Source organism: Pezoporus flaviventris, unplaced genomic scaffold (assembly GCF_033815535.1).
Source record: "Pezoporus flaviventris isolate CSIRO_AGI_PZ_B2104156 unplaced genomic scaffold, CSIRO_AGI_Pfla_v1 ptg000002l, whole genome shotgun sequence".
In the NCBI taxonomy this organism is placed as follows: Eukaryota; Metazoa; Chordata; class Aves; order Psittaciformes; family Psittacidae; genus Pezoporus; species Pezoporus flaviventris.
This window is the reverse complement of record NW_026892550.1, coordinates 71,459,921-71,475,838: the sequence shown is the minus strand read 5'-3', so window position 1 is coordinate 71,475,838 and position 15,918 is coordinate 71,459,921. Positions and strand designations below refer to the sequence as shown.

The window sequence follows — 15,918 nt, the reverse complement described above, 5'->3', positions numbered from 1 at the left end:
ATAATAGACTGTTTCTAAGCAGAGATGCCTGTATGGAGTGGAAAATGAATTCTTCTCTTGTTACTCTTTTCATTCCAAGCAAAACAAAACAGTGCTCAGATCTGGGTTCTAGACCTTGAAAGACTTCATATTGAAAATGTAAGCCTTCAGTGCATTCAAATTAATACATTTAGATCATCTTATTCTCTAAGGAAGGAACAGAAAATGTATGCTTGTAACTTCTTGAGATGACAAAAAAAAAAAAGAAAGAAAGATATAAACTACATTGTTCTAGCAGTTTACCAAAAGAAAAAATTAAGGTAATTCAGCCACAGCATCTGGCTAGGATTGTTGATTATGTGATTACAACAGTGTTTAAGCGTAAAGTTATAGGAAAATAACTGCCATTTGAAGAAAACCTTAGTTATTAATCAGTGCAGGAAATGTAGAGTCATGCTTATTAAGTGATTTATGAAATTCTCCATAGGTCATAGGTACAAAGTATACTGCTCCATACCTAGACAACAACATTTGGGAAAGACAGTTGAAAGAAAATGAACTGAGAGGATTAATACAAGACAGATTTTCCTTCCAGAAGGACAAAGGAAGATAAGATACATGTAAAATAAAAGCAGACAAAACACTTATTTTAAAAGGAGAAATAACACATGCCAAAAATGCAAAATATTAGTTATTTTCTGCAATTGTTTAAAATTAATTTTCTACAGTTAGTTTGTATAAAATATCAGCATCAGTGTTATATTATACTTGTTTAAAAATTACTACCTTGTTCTACTTAATAGTCTTAATTAAAATAAGACTATTTTACTGCCTTTAGACATGCTGTTCAGAATTACATCAACAAGATTAAATGCATGAAAAGTTCAAAGGTTAGTGCATGTGATATTCATTAAAAATCCATGTGCGATTACTCATTTGAGACCTTTGGCCTGAAATAAAAATAGTAAGTCTGCCATCAGTACAGAAAAGGAAAACACCAACGGATTTCTAGTACCTACAGTGGTCTCTAGAACAGTTTTTGATGGTGGGATTGCAAAGTATGGATGCAGTTCTTAGATGTGAGTGGAAGAAGAGTCACACACTATGATGCCTTGAGCACAAAGAAAGAGAAACTGATGTTTGGTGAAAGATTAAAAAAAAGGTTTCTGCAGCATTCAGAAGGGAGTTTAACAGCATATTGCTATTACCTGGGCTATTTAAAAGCAAGAAAGACAGCAAATAGTTCTCAAGGCATGCACACAGTTGAAATAAGGACAAGGAAATTCTGTGAAGATACCCATCGCTGTAGAAGCTGAAGAACAAAAGGAAATAACTTCCTGGAAAGATTACTTCCCCAAATGAAACAGAAACATGTCCTCCCATTTTTAAAATGGTGGATGGTGGTGATTTCAGTACTACATTTTAAAAGTGTATCATCATGTTTGCAGAATGAAACACAAAGATACACAAATGAGGAACTTGTTTGGAGTATCTGGCATGAGGATGTGGCGGTGGCTACCCGAACAGAGGGAAACAACTCCTTGGTATGTGGTAGGTACATACAGCAATTTTGGCGTGCTTCCCATAATACCCAGCACAAGAGTTATAATAAGATTAACAGGCATTGCTAGCGAAGGCCACAGCTATCAAAAGGAATTTAATACTAGAATTTACTGATGTACCGAAGTACTGCAGAGTTGTTGAGATAGGCTCAACACCTTTGAAACACCATATTCTCTCCATGCTCTATGGACTTGCATCAGTGGCCATACTTTTATTACTTTACCAGTTTTGATTAATCATGCTGTTGGGCTGCTGTTTCATCAGTTGCTGGAGATTACCTCCCCTGCCTTTCTTAGCTCTGTATACAAGCAAAGCAGTGTGTTTACACTAAACAGTCACCTAGCACTGGAGCTTGAACTCAGGATCTTTGCAAATGTCCTAAAAAGAAGGCTAAAGAGCCCTGTGGGGGTTGTTTTGGGGTTTGGGGGTTTTTGGGGTGTGGGTTCGTTGTTTTTGGTTTTTTTTTTTCTTCCCCTCTCCTCCTCTCTCAGGTCCTACAAGCCTCTAATCAGCAATTTACAATTCAAAGGGACCTCCTTTGGGGTTGAATCTGCTATCCTACTATTACAGGAAGTCTGTCTTACAATGTTTTTCATAGACTTACCAAGCTCATCTTAAAACAGGAGTACTTTAATGACAAATGGAAAACTCACAAAAGATTATACACATTATTAGTTTACCAATAAAGCCTATAAACATGCATCTAGAGCACCACCCAAGGAGACAGAAAACACATCTTCAGACATGGAAGGAAGGATGAACATAAATTATTTTCTGCAGACTCTTAATGCTGCTTAGCAAATGTTTTCAGATTACTGCTTAGTGTCCTCTTGACTACAAAGACACAACAACACTGAGCCTAAATGGCTTATTCATCTTACCTTACCTCTGACAAGAGGAAGAGAGGAAAAAAAAAAAAAAAAGCCAAAACCCCACCAAAAAGAAAGAAGGAAAAAAGAAAACTACCCACCTACATGAAACAGGAAACGAGGAACTCCCTTTAAAAGAGATTAGTAACTGTTTTCTCAAGCTTTTGCCACTCTATAATTAAGGTTATGAATACTCTTTTAATAACCATTTGTAAAACAGAGAACTGAACACACAGACATACACACTCACCACACCCCTGTCAATGATCCCAGTATCTAATGGCCAGCTAGATCTCAGTTCAATTAACTACTTCCTTGAGTCCCTGTTGAGGTTCAATGTGCTAGTTCTATTCATTACTCTTGCCTTTCAGATGAGGTAAGAAGAACAAACACGATGCACAGAGTTTTCTCTGTTTGGTGTTTTGTTTTTTCTTTTAGGTGTGGTTAAGACCTCACTTATTAATGAGAAATGTTGCAAGAACCAAATATAGTAAGATAGCGTTGGAGTAATACATTTACTTGGTTTGTTCCTCCCCCCCTTCCCGTTTCAGTCAAACAGCAATGTGTTTTAGTAGCGTATCCACCATTAATGACTTTATTTACAGTCACACACTACTAACCTTTCTGCTTATACAGGAAAATTGCATAAACCACAGTTTACCATCATGTATGATTTAAGTTATAACTGTATCTGCAAGGCTAATCAGTAATTCCTAATGTCACTTATCAAGGAAATATAAAAAATGTACATTCAGGCATCTTGTTGGATTTACTCTCTGAAGTCAAATTTTGAACTCAGTATTTGTTACAACATGTAGATAAAATGGACCAAAAGAGTGTTGGTTGGTTCTCATAAATAATCTTGCACTGGTTAGGTATAAAACTAGTACTAGCCCCAAGCTTTGCTAAGTATTTAAAAGATACTTCTTTTTCCCTTCTTAAATAAGACTTTACTGTAGTAGAATTTTGTAATTGCTTCTTCATGTCTAACAAACTAACCAAATTAAGCAAGCCATATCAGGTAATTGACTTTTGATACTTTAAAATGACAAAAGACTGTCACCAATATCTGTTACATGTTGTCTTCTTCAATCTTGAGGAAATAGAACTGTAGCCCTTATCTCTTTTATGAGGGATAAGGATAGTAATGAATGGTATTATTTGTACACTATTTAGAAACCAGCAAAAATTAGATTACACTTGTAGATTAAAAAAAAAAGTAACTAAACCCATAATCTTTTAATCAAGTCAAATCCATACAGGTGGTTTATGAGTTTATACAACTCAGGTTGGTCAGAGATGTAACAATCATGTGGCAGTTGAACCTCCATCTGAATTATAGCAATGTCTTTTCAGTTCTAATTTCAACCCCAAAGTATTAAAGAAAACGTAACTGAAAAGAGGTTTATGGGTGGAAACAATAATAATAAATACAACCTTGTGTATGGGTTTTCATGTACAGATTTTTTTATATACTTAATGACCTTTCCACTGAAATTGAAAGCATTTTTGTCAAAATGTGAACGGAAATATACACCTTGCTATTTCTACATTTATTGTCAACAGCATGACAAGGAAGTGGTTATTACACAATTCAAGAAGTGACCAAATGTGCAATGCCAGAAGAATGGTATTAGAACTTGAGAACAATACAGAGACTTGCACAGGTTTGGAACTGACTTCAGGGAATCATAGCTAAGATAGAACAAACAAATTAACAAAAAGCCACCAGAAAAGGTAACATTAACCCTTACTCAATCAATAAATATCTACATCACACCTAGCACTTCTTGCATGCTTATTTCAGTCAACCTAACATCCATACTCTCTTAAGACTTTAAAATGCTCAAACATAGATTAATTTTCAAGAGCTGAATCTTCCAAGCTCTTCTGGAAAAGCAGCTGACCTTTATTGCTTTTATTACCACAGAAATTACAGAGGCAGGCTTTTTCAGCAGCAGAGTCAAAAGGGAGTGAGCAGCTTTGTGGGCAACAAGTCATCACTAAAGGTATGGCTTTATCCTGTAACTACCCAAATACAGTAACTATACATCTTGGGTGAGTATAGGGGAACTGATTATAGGAAGTGGCTGAATTGTCTCTGAAGAGTATTTTCTTTTCCCATTGTCAGAAGCTGAATAGTGGCCTAGGGGAACTTTGTTTGTCCATATGGTATTTCTTGTGCTGAGGGCTCACTACTACAGAGCATACAAACTCATAAATTGAGGGATTTCTTGTCAGTTTTGTACCAATTTAAACAGAGTCCTGTAAATGAGACTGTAGTTGCAAAACCTAAAGACTCTTTTTTTTGTTTTCTTATTGTTAATATATGGAGGTACATCTTTCTTGTGTTTATGGGGATCTGTGAAAAAGGATACAAGACATGGCAAGCAGATCCAGAAGAGACGGCTGTCTGGTAACACTGCAGTAAATTAGAGAATACATTGCAGATTATTAGTTCCATCTGGCATGTTGGTAAGGCAACAGAACTAAAAACCTTATTTAGGCTGCTTATGATCTCATACCATTTAACAAGCAAAATGAGCCAACACCATCTTAGATAAGTTACAAGGAAGGTGATGCTTCTAGTCTTGAAGTATATGTATATGTAGTCAAAACAGTCAAGGCAGTAGGAAAAAAAAACACTTAAGGAACTGTATGTGAATCATCATGATCTAGAAATTTACTGGAGAAATTCCGCTCTCTTTTGCCAACAGACCCAAACAAACCAGGAGTAAAGCACAAGGGACAGAAATGTCAATTTAACTTACATACATTGTTCAGTCCAATTAACCAAACTTGAAGGAACATAAATCTGTAATTAACAATGTAATATTTCTAGATTCTTATGAGCATGACAAAAACTCTAGTGGGAAGAAAGCACAAAAGGAAACAGTGCTCTGCAGCTGCTGCAATTTTGCCTTTATCCAACAGAATCAAGTTCTAAATCCCTCAGAGAAACAATTCATGTCAAGATGCATTTCTTGTTCCTTAGTAAAAATAACTTCAATGACACTGGCATCCAACTTAAAAGCAAATGAAAGAAATTCCTCTCTAGGAAAATAATATGAAGGTGCCCCTTTGGACAATAGTAACAGTTTATTAAAAAACACTTCTGAAGTGTTCATTAGCCCTGTAAAATGCTAATAAAATTAAAAAATACGTCATATTTATAGCATTTTGTGACTTATTTTATTTTAATCTAATTTCCATATCACAATTTTGAATTCCAAGATTCTGGAATTTTTGCAATGCAGTATTTCTGTGTTGTTTCGGAATTTACAAGAGTACAAAAATTCCATGTTTCAGTATTGTGTTATATACCTTATATCTTAGACTTATAATAATAGCTTAATTAATAATTGATACCTTATATTTATGCTGATAGCTGTAAGTATGTAAGTAACAAATAGAACAAAGAGTTAAACACAGAAAAAAAACAAATCAAGTGTGCATTAAGCACACTTTTTGTTCTGAAAACAATCTACAGGTTACTTGCTTCTCTTCAATGATGAACTATATGAACAACACTATATTGTTTATTGAAATAAACAGGCAATAAAAGATTGGGGCTGTCATATACAAGACACTGATATTCCGGAGTAAATACTACTTTATCTGCCAAGACACTAATTTGAGTCTCCAGGAGTGCCTAGTATTTCTGAGAGATGTTAAATTGCAACAAGTTGAAACTTGGTATTACAAACTAATAACCACATCACACAAGTTAATAATTCTGGTTTGAATTACTTTGGAAAATTATTGTGATAGGGAATGTTTGAAGGTTTCACCCCCCAGCTGCGCTTTATGTCCATATTGGTAGGAGGCTTGCCAGACTGGTCAAGGATGCTTTAAACTAGATGTGTTGGGGGAGAGGGGCATCATTCCATCCCAACACACCCAGTCAGTTGCCAACACCTATAACAAATGCTCGGAGCAATGTAGGGATATTCCAACCGCTCCAGCAATGAGCTGGCTTCAGTTGGAGCTCGGCTCAGATGCCTCTATACAAACGCCCATAGGATGGGAAACAAGGAATTAGAGACGTGTGCACATCTACAGGGATATGATATAATAGGCATCACAGAAACATGGTGGGATTGCTCCTATGACTGGAGTGTTGGAATGGAAGGTTACAGGCTCTTTAGAAAAGACAGGCCTGGCAGGTGGGGAGGGGGAGTTGCCCTTTATGTTAGGGATAGGCTGGAGAGTATGGAACTCTTGTCTGGGGACAGGTGAGCAGTCCACAGAGAGTTTGTGGGTCAGGGTTAAAGGGAGAACAGCTATGGGAGACATTACTGTGGGGATCTGTTACAGACCACCTGATCAAGGAGAACCTGCAGATGAAGCACTCTACAGACAGATAGGAACAGCCTCATGCTCGCAGGCCCTTGTTCTCATGGGGGGACTTCAACCACTCTGATGTTGGAGAGATGGTATGGCCCAGTACAAGCAATCCAGGAGGTTCCTCAATTGTGTGGAAGACAACTTCCTTCTGCAAGTAATAGAGGAGCTGACAAGGAGAGGTGCCATGCTTGACCTCGTGCTCACCAACAGGGAAGGGCTTGTTGGAAATGTGACGCTCCAGGGCATCCTTGGTTGCAGCGATCATGAGATGCTCGAATTTGAGATCCTCAGGACAGTGAGAAGAGCGTGCAGCAAGCTCACTGCCCTGGACTTCAAGAGAGCAGCCTTTGGCCTCTTCAGCAACCTGCTTAGTAAGGTTCCATGGGATATAGCCCTAGAGGGCAAGGGGGCCCAAGACTGTTGGTTGTTATTCAAGGATCACCTACTACAAGCTCAGAAGGAAGTGCAGCAGGAGGCCCAGGAGACCTCCTTGGATGGATAAGGAGCTCCTGAGGATAATTCAAATAAAAAAAGAGGCTTACAAAAGGTGGAAGCAAGGACAGGCGGCCTGGGAAGAGTACAGGGATGTTGTCTGGGAAGCTAGGGACCAGGTTAGGAAAGCTAAGGCCCAGTTAGAATTAAACTTGGCTAGGGATGTTAAGAATAATAGGAAGGGATTCTATAGGTATATCGCAAATAAAAGACAGACTAGGGAAAACGTAGGCCCCCTCTGGAAGCTATGAGGAGAACTGGCTATGCTGGATTTGGAGAAGGCTGAGGTTCTGAATGACTTCTTTGCCTCAGTCTTCACTGGCAAATGCTCTGACCACACCACCTGAGCCCTGTAAGGCAGACGCAGGGACCGTGAGAATGAAGACCCTAGGCCCACTGTAGCAGAGGATCTGATTCCAGACCATTTGAACCTGAATGTACACAAGTCCATGGGACCTGATGAAATCCATATCCAAATGATTGGATATAAGGAAGAAATTCTTTCCTGTTAGGGTGGTGAGGCACTGGAATGGGTTGCCCAGGGGAGTTGTGAATGCTCCATCCCTGGCAGTGTTTAAGGCCAAGCTGGAAAGAGCCTTGGGTGTCATGGTTTAGTGGGAGGTGTCCCTGTCCATGGCAGGGGGTTGGAACTAGATGATCTTACGGTCCTTTCCAACCCTAACTATTCTATGATTCTATGATTAAAACCTACACTGAAGGAAAGACAATCAACATTTAGTATATTTGGAATCTTCTATACCAGGAAACCACTGAAGAGATATCCAAGTACAGTCACTATTTGAAGTTGCTTTTCCTGGACTAGTCAAAGAAAAGAAAATCATTACAGGATTAGCTCAGGAAATAGTAAACTGAGATTATACTAAGTGTTCCTGTTTGAAGATTCTCTTCCAATCCAAAAGTCACTCACTCAGAGAACAGGTGCTATGGTAACATTAGATACCATGTATATCAGTATTACCCTCAAATGAAAAAAAGAGCATCTTTGAAAGAAAAACAGATTTTTTTAAATACAAATTTATATGCATATCTGGAGTTTGAAATACAAACAATTTTGCAATAGCATGTAATCATAACAGGCGAAGACAGTACAATACCATGTACTTTGAGTTGAAACATTTTCACTAAAGTAAGATCACTGCATCACGCTGCAATGCAATCACTAACTTTGAATACACTAATTTTCAATAAAATGATTTGACCCGTGCCAGTCTGCTGAAGAGAGGAAACTGGGAAAGCAGAACGTTAATAAAATCCGGCAACTTTCACTTGCTGACTAGAGAGGTAGAAGGTGTGGGGATGAATAAAAAAGCGCCTGGAAGTAAAAATCTCTCCTGCATTGCTATTAAATAGCATACAGTAATTAAATTTAAAATACTACCACCATATGAAAATGTCTCACCATGAGACATTTTTCAGTACAACATTCCATGAAAACTCTCAAATCAATTTTTTACCTAGGTCTTCTAAGTAATTTTCATAAAATTCCCCAGGTCACTGCACCAGTTGCTACTTTTCAGCATTGCTACTTCCACAGTAAGAACAGCTTTACTAAAGCTGCTACTCAAGAAACAAGAACAATCCTCATAAATATGGAGGGGATTCCAACATATCTCAGAGAAATGTAAACAAAATCTAAATTTGGTTCAAATCAGACTTAAGCCTACTGTGAACCTAAGAACGGCTCTGGTTTATTTGGAATTTACTAAAACAGTTATCAGCAGGTACTTTAGATATGCAAAGGAGCCAAATTTATCCAACTTACTGTTTTCAATTGGCTTTACAGTTTAAAATTTCTTTTGCCTGGAAGTAACTAAAACTTTCAACTCAACAGTGGTTCTGTATGCTTGATTCTGGGACATTTAAGTTCAGAACCTCATTTTTAGAAGCTCAATACTTACCTCAAAGCCAGAGGCTACTATTACTTTGTGGGATTTGAGTATCACTCACTAAACCCTAACACCTCATTTAATGTTAACTAGATCCCATACAGGTCACATGATTTGAGGAACTTTAATGATTTGTTTTATATGCAAGAAACAGAAGAACTTTTAAAAGGCTCTATAATGAATGTCATGAGAAGTTCTATATTCCAAATAAATTTGATTAGCTTGAATGAAAGTTTCATATTTTTTCAAGCCATCTTTACTAGAATGGAGATTAATTTAGAGCTTACATTCAGTTTTCTTATCATGCATTTCATTCCCTTTCTTGTTTTGCCTGATGAAACCTAAACCTTCCCTTTTATTGAAGGAGTAACATGATCTGTTAAATCAGTAAGGCTATCCAAAACTTCTTTTTCCTTAAAGTTCAATGAAAAAAGCATTTACCTTTGTAGGTCCATAAAACACTTTTGAATTTGTAACTTAAGCAGCACAATTGTTGCAATTCTAAAAAGTGTGTGGCAGACAGTGAGACAAATCTTGTTCTTTCAAATAACTTTATTAATAACCTGACAGCTATGAAATTACACTTTTACTATATAACAACGGGGGGGACAGGACGGGACGGACGGACACACACGGACACGGGACGACACCAAAACAAAAAAAGAAACCCACCCCACATCCAAACCACACACACAAAACTAATTGGAGAATTACCCTTAGTACCTGAGTTTCCTCAGCGAATGGCTTAGAAGGCTACTGTAGATCTTTCCCAAGATCACAGAGGTCTGGAAATACAGGAGCATTACATCCCTTTTAGGACAACCTTCCCCAAGCACTGTTTCCTGCAGAAGGAGGAAATAAATGGATGGTGTATCACTCAAGTACCCAGCACTAATTAGACAACTGCACTTAGGTCTAACGAAAGACGTGGGGATGTGGGGGAAAAAAGGCTTAGGAAGCTTTTATCGTATGTTTTGTTTTTAACCAAAACCAACTGAAAATGAAAAAAGACGACCAACATTAGGGCACGGTTCTGTCGAGATACTACTCGTGGTTAGGACAAGCTATGATTACGATTTACTCAGGGTGTTGGCTTGCCCCTCGTCAATCCTCCTTTTCAAAGCTCACTTCAAGGCACGAATGACAGCGTGCTCCGCTGCGGTAGCGCACGGAAGCGGTCCGCGAAGCCAGCCAGAAACACGGCGATAGGGAGCGGCCGTAGCTAACACGGCCACGGCCGCTCCCTCGGAGGCAGGGCCGGCCCCTCTGGCGGAGCCTCCCGCGGCCGGGCTAATTGGTGGAGCGCGTACAGAGGCGGGCACAGGGAACCTGCCCCGCCGGGAGCTCTTCATCGTCCTAGGAGCCGAGGCAGTGCATGGGGCTGGAGGGCGCCTGGGGACCGGGACGGCAGCAGTCCGCGCTGGGAAGGGCCAGGGGAGCCTTTCGTCGTCTAGCCGAGGGACCCTAGGGCAGCATCGCTGCTGAGGGGGAAGGACAGCAGTGCCGGTGTATGCGGGCGGCGGGGTGCCGGGGCGACAGCGCAGCGGAGAGGGGCGGGGGCAAAGTGATGAGAAGTTGAGGGAGGACGGAGCGAGGGTGCCCTCTCCTCGGCCCAGCCCCGCAGCAGGTGAAGCAGAGCCTGGGCGGAGGCGACAGGCGTGCCCGGCGCCGCAGCGGAGGGGCTTCGGCAGAAGCAGGGCCTCGGGCCGGGCCAGACGGAGCCACGCAGTCCCCGCGCCCACTCGACTGAAGGAAGAGTGCGGCAAGCGGAACTCCGAGTCCCCGCGAGCGGCTGCCTCCAGTCTTCGGCTCGTTACCAAAGGGAGAGGCGCGGAGAAACGGCGCTGAAGGGAGAGCGGTGAGGGAGGCGGGGAGTATCCCTCGGGGGCAGTGGGAGGACGGTCAGGAAGGAGGGCCAGAGGGTCCCGGCTCCGGCGACACGCTCTGAAGTGGCGACGCTGGTGGGGGACGGAGGGTCGCTGCCCGGGCGGGATGGAGGTCGGCTGTCGTTTCACCTTGATGGTTTATTGAGTTTCCCCTTTCCTTCTGCTTTCTTTTCTTCCTCTTTTCCTCCCTCCCGTAACGCAAGAGAAAGACGGGGCGCCTTGCATCACCCCTTGGCGGAGGGTCTGGAGGAAAGGGGGGGGGGGGAGGAGGGAGAGCAATAGCAGGGAGGAGGAGGGGAGCGGGAAGAGCTGTAAACTGATCAGAAAGAAGCCGCAGGGGAGCGGGAGGCTGTGGCAGTGCGATGTCCCTGAGCAAGGGGACGGCGTGAACTGAGAGTGCGGGAGGGGGAGGTCCGTGTCCTTGCGGGGGTGCTGAGGGGCGCCAGAAAAAAGCGCCTTCCCTTGAGGAGAACTTGGGCTGCTGCTGAGGGAGGTCGGGGCTGGTGGGGGCGCAACCGCCCGTTGTAAGAGGTTTTCATCGTACCATCACGGCACCTGTGCGAGGTGAGCGGCAGTCAGGCGGTCTCTTTGGCCGGCCGCCCTCCGGTGCCGCAGCGGGGAGAGACGCCGGGGGGGTGCAGGGTGCCCGCTCTCCTCCTTGAGGAAGTTGATGGCCGTGAGAGGAGCCGTTGGCGCGCGCGCGCGTTACCTGGCGGTCTGAAGGAGCCGGCGGGGGGCGGTGTGTGGGGACACCGGCTGCGGCTCTACCTCAGCCGGGAGATGCGCCGCTGCCCGTCTGCGGGGTGACTTGGCCCTTGGTATCGCCATGAGGCGCTGTCGCCGACAGTCGCCCCGAAGTGGTGTTGAGCAGCCACACTGTTGTGGGTCCTTAGTAAACGTTTTATCATCCGGGTGCGAACTTGAAGGCGTTGGTTTGAGGGACCTCCCTGTGAGTATTTTGTCTGGACGCCTCTGGCGTGTGCTCTTTCTGTGCATGTTACCTTAGTTTTGGTCAAAACTTCCTTGCCTTTGAAGGAAGGGCATGGCGTAACTGGTGCCGTGCCTCTCTTGTGGGTTTTAAAAGATGTAAAATGGTTAAGCACAAACTTTTCTAGCAATACGTCAATAAAGTTGTGGTATTTAGAAGATAGCATTTAATATCTATCTCTTTTATGACTTGTCGGTACTAGCTCTGGAATGATAAGAAATGGACATAAGCTCTGGAATGATAAGAAAACAGTGAAAAATAGCCTGTTTAGCATGCTTATCAGAGTTGCCAGGGTGAGCAGCAGTGGGTAGCTTTAATAGCAGGCATCCTTGAAGGTCTCGCCCCTCCCCAAAGCAAACACTTCGAAAGTAGTATTTTTCTGGGGGGAATAATTCCCATACTTTAACCAGTTTGTAGATATTTATTCTAAAATCGTCTTGGTTGAGTCCCCATCCGAAGCTGCCTACTTCTCCAAGCAGTTCTAACACAAGGTCACTTACATAGTTTAACTGAGCTAGTTTTATAGCACCAACACAACATAGTGTACAATTAACCTTTACTTCACACTTTCTTGTTTTTGTTCTTTTGTTTCAGTCATCAGTCTAGGCTGAACACCACTGCAGTGGCTGCTCTTCCAAAACTACTAATCAGTTCACGCTGAAGTCTTAGACTCTTTCAGGTGGCTTTTGTGCCGTTGTGAAAATGTTGAAATACGAGGAAATGTGTACTTGGCCTGAAATGCTTTTGTTTTTGACTTTTGCACTAGATTTGCCATCAACAGCAGCTCTTTGCCAGAAGCAAGAAAAGAAAATGATGTACTTCTTTAGTCATGTATGTCTTAAGTATATTGGTGAGAGTCATGGTAGAGTACTTTGTAAACTTTTTTTATATTCTTGTATTTTTTTATATTCTTATTTTATATTCTTAGAGTGCTCTAAGCAGTGGATTTTTTTGGAAGCAGGATCTGGGTGGAGAAACCTCTGTAACTCATCAGGGCTTGAGGAGAGGGTGTCAGAGAATCTGTATATCCTTGTTCTGTGCAGGGTAGTGTCACCTGGGCTTTGTGAGAGTCCTCTCCTTACCTGCGAGTGGAGGGCAGCTGACTTGTGAAGGAAGTGGTAATGGGGCAGTGGGCTGGTTTTATACTCTGGTGTGACAACTTCAGCTTGGCAGATGGCTACTAGCTGTTATAGTTTGTTGGCAGTCATTGCAGCTACAATTTGGGCTTTTGAGAAGTAGTGATGGTAAATGGAAAAAATACCACCAAATTTTTCATTTTTATAAACTGTAGGTAACACATATGATTTAAGGATGTTGGAAGACAATATAGATAACTACTTTTTGCAACTCTGAACTTTATAATTTAGAAGTTATAATGTGATTTCCTTCTCTGAAGTAGCACAATTGTCATGACCATAATTTTGTATAAGACAGCAGGTATAGCATTCTTCCTTGCTCTGTGCTGTTGTTTACTCCTTTGAATTGATGGTTTAGCTTCATGGAAAATAAGTGACATGAGTAGTCATCATTTTAATTGCTGAAGGGAGAGTTAATGGACAGTCTTGGGTCAGATTCTGAACTGAGTTGAAAATGAGCCGTTACGCTCCGGTGAAACAATTTCCTTTTTAAAAACAGAAAATTATGAAGGTTCCCTCTGTGTATTTAAGAGGAGCTGGTACAGTAATAGAATCATAGAATCAACTAGATTGGAAAAGGTTATCAAGTCCAGCTTTTGCCCCAGCACTGCTAGGGCCATCACTAAACCACATCACTAGGAGCCTCATCTACACAGTCTGTGAACACTTCCAGGGATGGTGACTCCACCACTGTTGTGGGCAGCCTGTTCCAATGCCTGATTACGCTCTTGGGGAAAAAATTGTTCCTAATATCCAGCCTAAACCTCCCCTGGTGCAGCTTGTGGCTGTTTTCTCTTGTCCTGTTGCTTGTTACTTGGAAGAAGAGACTGACCCCCACCTCATGACAACCTCCTTTCAGGTAGTTATAGAGTGCAGTAAGGTCCCCCCTGAGCCTTTTCTTCTCCAGACTAAACCCTCCCAGTTCCCTCAGCCATTCCTCATCAGACTTGTGCTTCAGACTCATTCTCAGCTTCATTGCCCTTCTCTGGACCTTCTCTGGCACCAAAATGTCTTTCTTGCAGTGAGGTTCCCTGAACACAGTAGTGTGAACATAAAAGGCGGAGGACTGAGTTAATTAAATTAAGACTCTATTCCATTGTAGAAATTTTTCCATGCATGCATCAACACCAGTCTCTAATAAGTTATGTATTTCTTACACATAAGAATTGAGTGTGTAGCTGTCCTACAAACTTCAAACATTAAAATATGACATACAGGGTTTCAGTTGAAGATTTTTTATTCATATGCAGTTACATACAGTAAACTTGATTTGTCTCTGAGCCCCCCTCCACCTCCTTTGTAAGTTACTTGATATAAGTCAAATGAATAAAGCTTTATAATATAATGGCAAGCGCATCAATTCATAAAATAAAGGATTAAAAAAGGAATTGTAATAACTTTCAACAGAAGTGAAGTACTACCATTAAAAAACCCATGGCAGGTACTCGCATATTGTTACGTATATATGCTTAGTTTTCTTCTCAGGACATCATTGTTGTTCTCCCAGTTTCACATTTAAAATGAGAAGCTTCCTGATTCAGAGCAAAGTTGTGTATTTTCTAGAATACGCTATTAATGGGAACAAAGAAGCACATCTCTCTGAATGAAACCTATCTTAGGAACAGACTCCTGGCCAGAATATTGCTCTAAACATTAGAATAATTTAAATGGCATGTACACGTGCAGCTTTGAGATGAAGTGGGAAGTACAGCTGAGGGGCCCACTGCAGCTGACAAACTCGGCGGCATACTGGGATGTGCTTTCTGCAACATGCAGTGCTTGGAGGGGGAAATCTACTCATCTGAATGCAGTTGTACATCTCCTCTTGGCTACACCTGACCATGAACAGTTTGAGAATGCAGATTTAGTTAACATTAATTTGTTTTGTTTCGTGGAAAATGTTCTCTCTTGTCCCAGCAGGTTGAAGGAGGTGATCCTGCCCCACTACTCTGCTCTCGTGAGACCCCACTTTGAGTACTCACTGCAGTTCTGGTGTCCTCAACGTAAGAAGGACATGGAGCTGTTGGAGCAAGTCCAGAGGAAGCCATGAGGATGATCAGGGGCTGGAGCACCTCTCATATGAAGATAGACTGAGAAAATTTGGGCTGTTTAGCCTAGAGAAGAGAAGCTGTATGGAGACCTCAGCCTCTACTGAGTCCTCTACAACCTTCCAGTATCTGAAGGGGGCCTACAGGGATGCCAGAGAGAGGTTCTTCATCAAGGACTGTAGTGATAGGACAAAGGGTGATGGGTTTAAACTGAAACAGGGGAAGTTCAGGTTAGATATAAGAAGGAAGTTCTTTACTGTGAGGATGGTGAGGCACTGGCATAGGTTGCCCAAAAAAACAGTAAATGCTTCATCCCTGGCAGTGATTAAGGCCAGGTTGGACATAGCCTTGGGTGACATGGTGTAGTGTGAGGTGTCCTTGCCCATAGCAGGGGGTTGGAACTAGGTGGTCTTAAGGTCCTTTCCAATCCAGAGCATTCTAATATTCTATGATATGTTTCTATGATTAAATATTTTTATTTAAGATGAAATGTGAAATATATGTAGGAATCAGAGTTATTGTGCCAAATACATAAAGCTTCTCATCCCTCATCCTCTTGGTTATTCAGTAATAAATTATTTTTTTTCAAGTGAGCACTTAACTTGGTTTCTCCCTTCTCACTTTAATAGCTGTTAGGAAGCTGCCATAGTAGTTTCCTGCGTATTTGTTTCAGATAAGATGCAGTGCTTTTGTGCTTTTAAAA

The 15,918-nt window shown here is 41.7% G+C and overlaps 1 protein-coding gene and 1 long non-coding RNA gene across 5 annotated transcripts in view; one reads left to right on the top strand and one right to left on the bottom strand.

Moving 5' to 3' along the window:
- LOC133263348 (uncharacterized) overlaps positions 1-11,755 on the bottom strand; it is a 56,755-nt gene extending 45,000 nt beyond the window's left edge. For 2 of the 3 annotated variants that reach the window (XR_009741473.1, XR_009741474.1), the window contains exons 1-2: positions 11,588-11,755; positions 9,872-9,999 (exon numbers count right to left, since the gene is read on the bottom strand). This is a non-coding gene — a long non-coding RNA (uncharacterized LOC133263348). Of the gene's footprint in view, positions 1-7,956; positions 8,070-9,871; positions 10,000-11,587 lie in introns of those variants that run through there. The other variant, XR_009741475.1, reaches the window with a different exon arrangement.
- UGT8 (UDP glycosyltransferase 8) overlaps positions 10,617-15,918 on the top strand; it is a 45,440-nt gene continuing 40,138 nt past the window's right edge. Inside the window, exon 1 of one of the 2 annotated variants that reach the window (XM_061443088.1) lies at positions 10,617-11,015. The gene's annotated coding sequence lies outside the window, so the exon portion shown is untranslated. The remainder of the gene's footprint in view (positions 11,016-15,918) is intronic. The other variant, XM_061443079.1, reaches the window with a different exon arrangement.